At 49.6% G+C, this 11721-nt stretch overlaps 1 long non-coding RNA gene across 2 annotated transcripts; it reads left to right on the forward strand.

Moving 5' to 3' along the window:
- The first annotated feature begins 547 nt into the window (after positions 1–547).
- On the forward strand, positions 548–3176 carry LOC120645256. 2 transcript variants are annotated; one of them, XR_005664195.1, is made up of 3 exons: positions 548–1376; positions 1476–1583; positions 2322–3176. It is a non-coding gene; the product is annotated as an uncharacterized LOC120645256 (long non-coding RNA). The 2 variants fall into 2 exon arrangements; XR_005664194.1 differs by having other exon boundaries at positions 1476–3176.
- Positions 3177–11721: the final 8545 nt, after the last annotated feature.

Here is an 11721-nt window from a genome sequence, read left to right on the forward strand (position 1 = left end):
TTGGTAGTATCTGTAGCAACTCTGGCCACGTAAGAGATTCCCCCGATACAAATTGTTTTCTGCCTGCCCCTGGGTGAATCGGGATATCTTTGTAACATCCCGTAATTTTTACGGAATGTTAAATACTCCAAAAATATGGGGTTCCAAAAACTTTTTTTTTGCGTGGTGTGCAAATAGTTAGGGTAATTTAAGACTAATTGCTATCTCCTTTCTTTCCTAGAAAATAAAACCTATTTTAAATACAAGGAACTATATGTTAGTGTGAAAACATTTGGAGTTTATTTGGATTTATTGCTCTACCTTGTTTAATTTTATTTGGATGGGTTTTGTTTGAATTTGAGTGGTGTTTTATTTAAAAGGGCCATTCAAATCTTCTAATATCGAAAGCTGGGTCGATTCTGCGGGCGTGTAGCGGGTCCACGTCGCCCGTTAGCCCACGAGCCATCGGATTCGCCCAGCTTGTGATGTCGACCGTTCGATCGTGTCAGCACGAGCCTCTCTATCCGTTAAGCGGCGGATCCAAACACTCGCAACCCCGCTCGTCCCCTCTTCTTGGCACCCACGAGCAGCACTCACCTCCACCACCGGCGCCGCCGCGATGTCATGGCCGGAGGTGCTCGTGCCTCTCCAGCCTTCGCGCCATGCTCTCCTCCCACTCACACCCCCCCGTTGTCTGGCCCTCCCCCTCGCGCTCCCACTCTCTCCGGCCAGGTCCCTACTCCTCCTCGATTGGTACGCGTCCTCCTGCCTAGCTCTCTTGTTGTCCTCCCTCCCGCTTCGCCCCACCCTCGCCACCGCCGATACGGACCGCGTGCTCGGCCTCCTCAACTCCCTCCCGCCCTTGCTCCATGAGTCCTTCCTGGTGCCGTTCCTCCGCTCCCTGTCCCACCGGGGCCCCCTCCACTTGCTCGACTAAAAGGTCTTCACACCTCGCAGGATACAGAGCTCACCGTGGACATCTAGCGCGGGTGGACGGGCGGCTTAACCGGTGACATGACGGAGCTCAGTGCTAGCTCTAAAAAATTGTCCTTGACGTTTCCTCTTCCGCTTCACTCCCAATTCCCATCCAGTAAAAATCACCATAGCCCCTTGCACTCATCCTTTCAATCTGGATTGGATTGAGGGATCCATGGCAGCCGGCAATCATCGGAGAGACGCGGCCACACGACAGCAACGGTGGCCCTATTGCCCTTCTGCTCTCTGACCGTGGGCAAGCACCTGGTGCTCACGCGTGCACCTGTGCCTGCAAGCTCGGAGATGCTTGAGTGCGGGTGCACAGGTTGAATCGATGGCAATACAGGAGATGCACAAATGTGCTCGATGAATTGATTATGAGAGATGACGCTACTGGTTCTCCTCCCCATGATCCTTGCATTGTAAGTGTATTAATCGAATTATTTGTAATTTACTGTATGCAGTGACAAATATAGAAACAAGTTCCGATGAGACTGATTATGTGCTACATGAAAATCCAGGTCGAGTGCCACCAGGTTCAAGCAAAGCTACTGGGTGTTCAGCTCTCTTCTTCCTCAAGATAATGGCAAAGAAGTTATAATGATCCCCTGCCAATTCATTTGTTCAAGGTTGATTTCTGCTTCTGCATCTCGTCCATTTCACTTGTCTCTGCTAACAAGTTCAACTCGTGTGCCCAAATAGGAGACCTAGAGAGAAGCGATTGGTTTGGCTCTCACCTCCTTTGGTGCTCTCTCCTTGAAATGTGTTTGCTTTTAAGTTGGTGGAAGCAAAAGAAAATTAGATAGCAAAGAAAAACTCTGTATGGCATATGAAATCGATTTGAGTAATTATCTGTCCTGCTTAGCGTCGTGAACTCGTGATAGTAAGAAATGCACTGATTATAATGGATTCTGTTTCCAAGATGAATCAGGGGGTAGCTAAAACTATAAGAATACTGAAGTTAGTCCAAGGATGAAAGTACATAGTTGTTCCATGGATAAATATGATCTATGTTTGGTATTTTCCATACATAAATAGATTGTTCTTTACGTCATCACTAACTTAGATCACTAGAGCTGCAGCACAATGTATTAAAAGCTTTTACTAATAGTTTAATACTCAGTTTGCTTCAAAAACAGCAATCCAAGACGCAAAGAAGAACATAACAAAAGGTGCTAGGAATCACCACCAAGTTTACTGACGTCTGCATTGTGTGACAATATCTGTTGCAACTTAATTGGCAAAACAATTCAAGTCTGCTCCGTGTGCACAAAGCCATATACGTAGATGTATTTTCAGTCTAAAATGGAAGTAATTATAGATTCAAATCCAAAGAGATTGTTCAGTTAAAATTTCTTGGTCATCAGATTTGAAGTTGCGCGCGAACACCGGTCTTCCCGCAGCAGTGGTGGCCGAGTTCCGTGCTGAGCTCCAGCGCGCCCTCCCCACGGCGATGACCGGTTGCGCGTCGTCCGCGGCAGCATCCAAGCTCCACGCGCCCTTTCTGTCACGACCACGGTGGCGGCGCCAAGGCTAGCGGTTTCGGCAGCTACCACCGCCGATACAGGGGCGACAATTTTGAGACAACTATAGATGTAGAGTAGTAAAAGGTTTAATTTGATTGGGTTCAGTTTTTGGCTATAAATCCTAATTTATTGCTGCATTTTCCTTTAGTTGATTCAGTATTATGATTCATGCCATTCTTTTTATTTTCATTCCAGCGTTTATCCATGTGCAGACATGGATTAGGCTTCCAACTGGTGCACAGATGCAGTATACATCACGTTGCTTCTTCTATCAACAACAAAGACTGACTATTTTGTAATTGCAGCTCTGCATCCGACGGTGCTTGCTGATGCTGAGGTCCTCTGCAAACATATAATGGAAAGATCATCACCAGATACGGTCAATGCAATATGCACAGGTGGTTATCAACGGTTCCTCCTCCTCCTGGTAATTTGTTGAAGCTAACCGGTAGAATGATTTTTTGGTTATTGAGACAAATGTGACTAGATTAAGTTTGTAGCTATAAATGTAGAGCGCATCTGGCTACTTGCATGGGCCAAGATCACACTCCAAGATATGGTCGCATGAAAGTACTGGCAACATATCTGTTTGGTAGAATGGCACTATATGAGCATTTCCTACCATATCTGTATGGTCCTAAAATCTCATAACAATACGCATCATTACGCATTTATGCTCTTGATTGCTTTGCTAAACTTCAATGTCTCCAACTCTTGGGTATTCAGACACCTGCAGGTAAAATAGATGAAGAAGATCTGACGTGCCAAAACAAATGTACCAGAAAATGGCCCAGCGCGGCAACACCGCACGTTCTTTCTAGTAAAACACAAAACCTAACTAAACCCTAACTCTACCTAGGGCCTAATCTACCTAACCTAACCAGCCCAAAACCCTACCAAACCCACCTCACCTAGCCCTCCTAAACCCACCGGTAGCCCGACCCGTTGCACGCGGACGGCCCGTTTCCGGCCCAAATCGCTGCGCCAACCTAGCACGCTGCCTTGCCCCTTCAACCTCTCCTGCAGTCGCTGCCAACACAGGCCCACATGTCGGCGCCCACTGTGCGCCCATCTCTTTCCTCCCCACCTGCCTCCGCACTGTGCCGGCCGCCACCGCAGCGCCACACGCCTCCCCGCTCCGCGACAAACCCCGCCAACGGCCTCTGCTCCACCCCGCGATGCCTGCCACATCCCGCGCTACCCTGTCAGTCCGCCCGCGCACCCTCAAAACCCTAGCTTCCGCGCGCCGCACCACTGTGATGTCGCCACATCGTCCCCGCGCGCGCCTCGAGCCTGCCCTGTTGATCCTCGATGTCTGCGCCGCACCCGAGTCCTCTGACCCGCACCATGCTCCCTATAAAACTGTGGATGCCGTGAACCCAAACCCTAGGGGCTCTCCCTTCGCCGCTGCCATGAACAGAGCTGGGGGGGGGAAGTAGAGTGCGAAAAGAGCTGGGAGTCGAAGCTACCTCGCTGGGAGCAAGAGAAGCAAAAGGAGGAGGAGGACTGCCACCGCTGCCGCCAGAGCTACCTTGCCGACAGGACTGCTACACTGAGCCAGCATCTGACGACATCGACGTTGCCGCACGTACACAACGCTGCCCCTCTTCTCCGTTCAGAGCCCCCACGGTTGGCCGCCACCGCTTGTTACCCCTCCTTGCCGCCGACCACGACCGAGAGCCGTGCCCACGCCCGCTGCTCATGATTCACCCGGGCTGAGCAACACCATGCTCTGGCCTCGACCCTTGTCGCCGCTCCGCTCGAGCCTTGCTTCGCCGACCCCCGCTGTCAGGAGCCGCCGCTGATGCCCATTTCGCCATCGCCTTAACCTCGTCTCTGCCGCTGCCGTCGAGCCCAGGGTAGGAAGGAATCATCACCAAGGGGGAGGAATGCCACCGGAACTTTGACACCGTGCCACCACTGTTTCTCCTCCCCGCCTCACCACCTAGCCACCGCACTGCGCCCTGGCCATGCTGGGCGCATGCGTGAACCCGGCGTCGTGCCCTTTGGCCGCCGCATTGACCCCGTCATCACTCCGCCTTTGTTTTGCCCGCCATCGAGCCTTGCCTCGCCGCGCTGCTGCCGTCATCATGGCTCCACTCATCATACCTGACCGCCTTGCCCGGACCTCGCCTTGGCCTTGCTCGCCACTGTCGCGTTCCGCTCAAACCAGCCAAGTCGCGCCGTCCGTCATGCCTTGGACCAAGTCGAGCACGACCTCGCCCTTGTCCCCGCCGTCATCCACAAGCCATCGTTGCCACCACATCCCAGACAACTACGGCCGGAGTCGCCGTCCAGAGCCAAGCCGCGCATGACATCGCGACATGTCCCCGCCCGAGCCATTCAGGCTTTTCGCCGAGCGCCTCGCGCGCGTATCTACACACATCCGCACGCACGACACACACATGCACACACACTTCGGCGCTGCACCCAATCCAGCCCTTGCCGCACGGGATCCCACGGCCGCTGATGCCCGAGCCCCACTTGTCAGCACAGGGGCAGCGCCGCTGACCAGCGGACCCGGACTGTAAGAGAGAGTAGGGATAGAGAGAGAGAGACCAGAGTTGGGCCGAGCCCCGCCCAACGCATCGAGCAGGCCTATGAGCCGCCAAGCCAAGCCGACCTCTTTAGCTGCACTGCCGTACCGGCCTGTTGGGCCTTTTAGCTGCACCAGCCTGTTTAGCCGAGCCGCACGTGATAGGTTGGGCCGAGCCGACCTCATCGTTTTTGGCCCAATAACCCTTAACCCTCTTTCTTTTTTCATTTAAAACCTGACCGACACATGGGCCCCACTTTTCAGTCTCTCTAGTGCGACTAACATGTGGACCCCATTGACCAGTGCACCCCACCTCTGACCGTTGACTATCGTTGACCAAGTCAACGCTAATGTCAGCATTGACCATGCTGACCCCGTGCTAACATCATGCTGATGTCAGCATGACACATGGCGCGCTTAGAGGCTACCATGTGTCACGATGTGAGCTTTTCTTTTTCAAAAAATCATTTATTAATTTCAAAAATTATTTAGTCTAAAAAAATTCATAATAAATTAACCGGACCTCCGAAAAATATGAAACCAGTTTCATAATTTTTCTAAATCATAATCTACACGTTAGAATAGATTTTGTTATGATTTGAATCTTATTTGAGAGGATTTTTGGATTTTTGCACTTTGGCCCCTGTATTTATTAGTAATTACGAATAGGGCCCGACGCCGAGGAGTAGATCGGAGGCCAGGACTACCAGGATACTCAGGATTTCTACGAAGAGACGCCCGGTTCACGCCCATCTATGATTAATTACCTATTAGGCATAGCTTGCTAGATATGCTATAGCTTTACTTTCCTGTTATAATGAGATAAACCTGTATAGTCTATTTATTTACTGTATTCCTTGTACACCCATATTATCTTGATTGAATCTATGAGATGCTTTGGCTACCATATGTATGTGTTTGTGTGGGATACTGTGATGATAGTCTTGGCATGAGTGGAGATCCACCATTTGAGGAGTTGGTGATTAGGGCTTTTAGCGGGGATGAGCAATTGGCTGGGGGTATGTGTTGGGCACACCCTACGGAGCACCTGTGGCAGGTGCGATACTAGAGGAGTTTGGAGAGGTGATACCTGTAATGGGTGCCTTTAGCGGACCGTTGCGGTGGATACACACGCGAAGATGCTCGCCTGGGCATGTAAGGGAATGAGGTAACTATGATTTGTCGAACTATGTCAAACATACACGCCACTTAGCCTTTATGCGGAAGGACTTGGTCCGAGCTAGCTACGGCGGTGCTAGATCTGTTGGGGGATGGGATAGCAAACTGTGCAGGGGGAGGTTCGGTGTTGGGGAAGGAGTACTGGCCTCACGATACCCCCGAGACGCAAGGGAGGCTTCACAACCCCAGGGCGACCTCTTGCGGGAGGACGTACCCCAAACCTGGGGGAACAGGATGGTTGCCGTAGAGGTTAGTTTCGTTCTCAGTAGATCGGTGCCTCGGGGTCAGTCGGTCGATGGACTGGCTAGTGTCGTGGCGAGTGGGTACAGGTGTACAACCCCTGCAGGGTGAAAACTATATGTATAGCCGCGTACTCGGTCATGTACAACCCTACTATTCTGTTACTTCATCTAGTTTAGTGTTACTCGATTTCTACCCCCCTCTAGTCTACTTTCCTACACGGATTGCAGCTGAGGTGCACGAAAGGGAGTTCTCGCACCGACTTGGGTGGGTTTTCAGAGGTGTGTGTGATCGGGAGTCCGGGATGCCGGAATGACCCCTGTCGAGGTGTTTGGATGAAGTATATGTATATATACTTGCTTGCTGCTTGCATAGGAAACCCAGACTTGTCCATTGGCTATTATTTTGTACCCTTGCATCCAATCAAAGTTTGCATACGGATGGTGACGTGAACCTATCCCGTCCTTGAGGTACTCTGACAGATGCAGGATCCGACTTGAAGATCAAGCTCTATGATGATGAATGAAGCTAAGGACGGTTCGTGCTATGCTCAAGGTTGCCTGTGGAGATGAAGTCCAAGATGAAGAATGACCTGAGATCTAGCTACCACTTCTAAGTTCTATTTGCTCTGATTTAGCCCAATCGGCATGTAATGGAAAGATTCGTACTACAAATCCTCTGGATATTTGTCAGTGTTCCATATCACCAGCAAGTAAATTAGTGCTGCGCATCACTGGCTCAGTTGGTATGCAAGTATACGACACAGGATGTATATTGGTTTGGGCAGAATGTCCCTACGTCCAGTTCGAGCTCTCGTGTTCTTGTACTCAGTTTGCAGTGGGGTTACAAACGGACGAGAGAGGGAATGGCTCCAAAGTCTCTGGGTTGCGTGCGTGTGTGTGTGTGTGCGTGTGTGCATGTGTGTGTTCGGATGTCTGATGAGTTTGGTTGAGTCAGATCGGATACCCTGTCCATGGTGCCCCTCTTCCCTTTTATAGTCCAAGGGAGAGAGGGGTTCGGATACAAAATGATCAAAAGGCAAAAGAAAGAAACCGCGGGGGTCGGACATCCCCCGACCCCCTTTTCCTTCATCCATTTGTCATGGCGGGGCCCGCGGTCCTTGCTAACGGCGACGGTGGTCATTCGTCCCCCATTCTCGGTCCTGTAGAGGTTGATGACGTCACTGTTTGCAGGGGATGGCCATCCAGTCTTGTCCTCCGTCCGGACGGTTATCACATTCGTGGCGCTGACTTCTGGGGGAGTGGTTGAGTGGTGCTCTCCCCCAGAGTGGTCTTGTCACATCATCACTCTTCCTGCCCCGTACCGAGACATGGGCGAGAGGTCACAATCGCGCACATGGGTTTCCCTTTGACCTAGATGCAGTCCCCAGTGCTATGGCGTTGGTGGTCTGCCACATGGCGATACGAGGCCTGTCTCACGAGGGTCGGGCGAGATGGAGTCCTCTCGTGTGGATCAGGCGAGGCGGGGCCTTATGTGGGTTGTGGGCCACTTCCGGCTCGCTGGGCCGTCCTTGGGTCATTTAAGCCTTGGACCGGTACTCGCTGGTTGACGATGCCTTCACAGCTAATCCCTGGTGGCTTAGTTCCGACGGGCGATTAGAGGTACCTGTTACTTTTATCCCCATCAGTAGCCTCCGACCGCCCTCATGGTTTTTAATGGAAGGCGCGCGGGGTCTCAGCTTGCGATTGTCATTCTTTGAGCAGGCGAGCTGCCTTGATCCCTTGTCATAGTTTCTAGTGGGTGCGCGCGAGCGCACCCACTGGGTGTAGCCCCCGCGCGTGCTGCCAGAAATGTGCCTGAGCCCGCTGTCCTGATGGGCCACAACACTGCGATGCTATTCGGGCAGGCCTCGGTGGGTGCGCACGAGCGCACCCAGTGGGTGTAGCCCCCGAGCCTCTGAGCGAATTAAATATTGGCTCAGAGGGTTCAGCGAGCGCTCCCCCTTTGATCCGATGGCCGCTAGAGCGCGCGTGTCATCTTTATTCGGTCCTGTCAAAATAGGTGGCGGTTGAGCGTTGCTCCTGGCGAGGCCGACGTGGGGTCAGGCCTGGTTCCGCCTCAATTCGCTCTCACGTGCCAGGATTTGCTTTGAGTTGTCACGTCGTGCAGCCTCGTTCGGGGATTTCTTCTGTTTCCCTCGTGATGCGTCGTGCCCCTTGGCGATGAGGCTGCGCAGGCTTTGTTTAAGTCTGTCCCTTCTACAGGGTCCGACCATCTGGTTTAGGCATGCTGCCGCGTGATCGGCTGTTTTGCGATATCGACCCCTGAGCGCTCATTGTGGTGGTCCGATCAGTAGACCATTTTGACTTCTAATTGCACCCCTCGTGGGCTTCTTGGCGAAAAGGAGGGGCAGAGCCATTGTGGCAGAACCACCTGAATTATCCCGGCTCAAGTGCGCAGGCTATCACCATAAAGGCAACACCAGCTCATACACACTTCAAACGGAACAATTCTTGGTCTGTCGGGTAACATCCCGATACAACCACCGGTTCTCGGATCGAACAAGCATACCCCGCACGAAGGCGACAGAGATATTACAACCACAATTTTACAACACAGGCATAATAATGATTACAAACCAGTTCAAACCATTATTACAAAACCAACTTTAGTAAAACAGTTATACAAGCCATAAATTAAGTTTAGAGTTTAGACAGTGGAAGATAAAACACGACGGCTACAACACGTCGCAAAAGGATACCAGGCTAGCCCAAGCATGGTATCACTCGTCATGGTCATTGCCGGCCGAAGACGTATCCCACTCTACGGACCAGCCAGGAGGCAACGAGCAAGGATAGGTCAAGCTAGCGATCTGATCCTCAAAACTCATACCTGAAAAAGGGTTTCAACAGCAAGGCTGAGTATTCTAATACTCAGCAAGACTTAACCGTCAACGGGTATATGTAGCCCACTTTAGCTAGACTATGCAAGGTTCAGTGAGGCTCTGGTTTTCCTTTTTGCTGAAAAGTAATAAAGAGTAGGTCCTTACTTTCAAGTTTTAGCTTTCAATATTCTAGTTGATTAACCATTCTATGTAAGCAACTACTATCCAATCATTGTAGAACTCTAAGCAAACATCAAGATTGATCATAATATTGTTGCTCTTATTACTCTATGTGGCAAAGAGATCAAGCAGTCCCAAACTGTGAGAAGCAGACGATTCGAATCGAATTTCTTAACCTGGCCAGGCGAACCTAACACACACGTTTGGAACACCGTCGGGTCGTTCCCAAACAACTGTTGACCTTTCTTTCCGGCTTGTGGATAGTGCTACTCTCCCCGACTACAGGGCTCCAAGGCCGAACCTTGTCCCTTGAAGTCGTAGTGTTGCGCAACATAAAAACAAAACCTATCCCTAAGAGAGAGTGGGAGGTATATCCACTCCCCGGTCCAATCGGCTACTAGGCTTGCCGCGTACCATATTTACGGCATGTGGCTAGTACTTTCAAAAACTTAACCACCGCTACCACACACCGCGACCTTAGCAAGTTCATCAACACAGACGGGGTCTCACATAAGGTCATGATATCGAACACAACCCCGTCTGTCGTCCTCATATTGATAACAGAAAGGTAAACAATCAATTCCTATAAAACTCGCGAGTGACAGGCAATCACTCGACTTTTACCAGTCCTATAAGCTTAGCAAGTAGTCGAACTCAAGTCTAGTGTTCAGTACAAAGGTTCCTAGGATCATGCATCTAGGGTTTCAATTCAAATCCTAAGAACGGTAAATACATAAACAAGTAATAACAGTAAATGATAATAATTTGAAATATAGGTTATGTCCGGGGCTTGCCTTCTCGGTAGTCACTAACTATTTCAGCCCTAGGCTCTTCCGAACTTTGGTCCGGGGCTTCAGTTAGTACGGCAGTGTTCGCTTGAGCTTCGAGATCACCTCCTTCGGAATCCGGGATCAGCTCGTACGTCCCGTCCGACAAAGTAGTCGTATCTATATGTAATGCAAGAACAACATTATAAACACACATAGGCAATCGTTTATAGAGTAGTTAATTAACATTTCTAACTACACAAGGCATCATGATCAACAGCACAAGAAAGTTATACTAACTTCATAAAGTGAGTGGTGGTTGATTCCTATAGCAATTAATTCAAGGTTTGCTAATAAATAAACAACTCAAAGCACAAACAGTAATAAATTTAGCAAAAATTATCCTAAACAGAATATGAACAGATTAAGCTCTCCTGTAAAATTCATGCCAAAACATGTAGCCTTCTAATCACAACAATTCAATCATTCAGATCACACCTAGAACAAGTTTGAATTACACAGGCTAAACCATAGCAAAACAGAAGCTCAAAATTTAACACAAGGTCGACACAGAAATGACTAGCTACTGTAAATTTTTCATGATTTTGTCTACATAGAATTAATTCTGAAAAATAAACAAAACAGACATAAGTCTAGCAAAATTCATTTTTAGCTCCTGTTCTAGTCATGAACTGATGCTCCAACTTCATGGACAAGCTAAGATACTCTAGAAGAACACTCAGGAATATTTTCATGATTTATCATTAGCACAAACTATTTATCATAATTAAAGTTTACTAAACAAACATTAAATCAAATGAAAAGCTACACATGAGAACTGAGCACGAAATTTTTATAGTAACACTATATTCACATGAGTAACTCACCATAAAAATTTCACTACAAGACATGGCTTCACACAATAGTTAAGAAAAAAAATAAAATCAACTAGTATTTATGCACTTAGCAACACAAATTAACTTGTACAGCAAAAACTTTCAACAAAAGCCTAACATATTACGATTCTACTGCATAGAGCTTTACACAAGGATTCTAGAACATCAAGATTTGCTATTTTACGAATTTCCTACGAATTTCTACTGAATTTCAAAGTTCGCAGCTAGAAATTACAAAGAAGTCCTTAGAGCACTATTTAACTGAGTCTAGAGCTTCGCAGACAGCCCCCTGGAGTTGTTCAAATTCTGAACTCGAGGTCCTTGCCAAGGTCAGAGAAGAGCGCGGGGTTTGACCGGCCGATTCCGGCGTCTAGGCTCACCGGCGGTGAGGGGTAGGTTGGGGAAAACAGAGTAGAGGCCGAGGCGATTCTCTGGATGCTCTTGGGTCACGAAATGAGGGCTGGAGGAGGTCGGTCCACGGCGAGCGGCGGCCGTTGGAGCTCGGAGCATGGCGGCGGGGTGGTTCCCATGGGGTTTGGGCGAGGCGAAGGGGCTGGGAAGCTACGCTAGGACGAGGCGGAGCGGATGGTGGGGTTGG

This window comes from Panicum virgatum, chromosome 8K, assembly GCF_016808335.1.
Source record: "Panicum virgatum strain AP13 chromosome 8K, P.virgatum_v5, whole genome shotgun sequence".
NCBI classification, from domain to species: domain Eukaryota; kingdom Viridiplantae; phylum Streptophyta; class Magnoliopsida; order Poales; family Poaceae; genus Panicum; species Panicum virgatum.